This window comes from Limulus polyphemus, unplaced genomic scaffold (assembly GCF_000517525.1).
Source record: "Limulus polyphemus unplaced genomic scaffold, Limulus_polyphemus-2.1.2 Scaffold6922, whole genome shotgun sequence".
In the NCBI taxonomy this organism is placed as follows: domain Eukaryota; kingdom Metazoa; phylum Arthropoda; class Merostomata; order Xiphosura; family Limulidae; genus Limulus; species Limulus polyphemus.
The window spans coordinates 16,954-18,506 of record NW_013672532.1 but is presented as its reverse complement, the minus strand read 5'-3'; the positions used below and the strand labels follow the sequence as shown (position 1 = coordinate 18,506).

At 32.0% G+C, this 1,553-nt stretch overlaps 1 long non-coding RNA gene across 1 annotated transcript in view; it reads right to left on the bottom strand.

Moving 5' to 3' along the window:
* Positions 1–635: 635 nt before the first annotated feature.
* Positions 636–1,553, bottom strand: part of LOC111089652 — a 10,851-nt gene continuing 9,933 nt past the window's right edge. Inside the window, exon 2 of the long non-coding RNA XR_002613870.1 lies at positions 636–735. This is a non-coding gene — a long non-coding RNA (uncharacterized LOC111089652). The remainder of the gene's footprint in view (positions 736–1,553) is intronic.

Below are 1,553 nucleotides of genomic sequence, written 5' to 3'. Positions count from 1 at the left end.
CATTCTCCATTGGCTTATTCTTAGTGACTTAGCCTAACATAGTATCTCACCTAACGGTAGGTTTGTAACGTTGGAATGTTTAAAATACCCTTACTTTTGAAAGGGCCAGGTGAAACTGGAAATTTTTAGTTATTTTTTCATCGGATTTTTTTAATTGCCTGTCACGGTATGTCACTGAAACAATGAAAAAAACAATTTAATTTTAATACAATTCCTCTCTATATAAGGATATATTCAGTATATCGAATATCTTTATTAATTATTATTATACTTTTTATTATAGCGATTGTTTTGCATTCTTAGCTTAATATATGTATTTAGGACTAACCTAAGTCTCCTAAAGTTGGCTGATCCTCGTGAGATATTATTGGGGTTACGGCCGAAAATATCGTTAAAAGTGCATTTTAATATTTACAACTGCAAACGTAAAACAAATATAGTAGTTGTTACCAAGCTGATATTTAGTTTCTTCCTAAGTAGATATGTTGTTGTTATCATAAGTTAATTTTAATTACCTATAGTATTTTTATCTTTTAAATAAAGTAGAAAATATATATATATATATATAAGAATGATTTATACTACTTACACTGCAATAAAGCCCTGTTATTTCCACACAGTAGTGTTTGTAGTTCTTCAAGACTTCTTATAATTCGTTCCAAATTTACATAGTGCTCATATAGCTTACAGTCTCTGACCAGTGGCTTGTAACATTCAGTTAGGTCTTTAATTTTTCTGTGTAAAACATGAGAAAAATTGTTGTTCAGCAAACTTCATATCGTTACATAAAACTTGATGAAGTACAAACCTGAATCATAATGGACTATGAATACCATATTTTTCAGGTCAACAATTGAAACTGAAAGTTAGATTATCAACTATAGAATTGAATATGTATAATGACTTGTAAAATTCCAGTTTATAAATATTAAACAAACTTTAACAAAACAAAAACAGAGACACCAGAGCACAGGCTATAACACGGATATGAGATGAATTCTGGTTTTAGGAGTTGACTGCAGAAATTGTGTTTCATCACAGGTTTGGTTTTGCTGTTTGTAAGGCAGTCCTATCTTTTTATGCAAAACTTAACTGTTTAAATATTATTCATGTTTACATTCTATATATATATATATATATATATATTTAGGTTTAGTATAACTTTTCTATGGTCTGGCATAGCCTGGTGGTTAGGACGGATCGCGGGTTCGAATTCCAGCCACCGAACATGCTCATCCTTTCGGCCGTGGGATAGTTATAATGTAAAAGTCAATCCCACTATTCGTTGGTAAAAGAGTAGCCAAAGAGTTGGTGGTGTTGACTTGCTGCCTTCCCTCTAGTCTCTTACTGTGAAATTAAAGACGGCTAGCGCAGATAGCTCTTGTGTAGCTTTGCGCGAAATTCAAAACAAACCAAAGTTTTCTACTTATAGTCAGGTGAGTGATATTAGTTATAAGTATTTTTGGTTGAGTATAACTTTTTGTGCATATTTAATAGCAAATGTAGCGCATACAGTGTCCTCTGTTGATGGATTCTGATGTCAGTCACCAGTG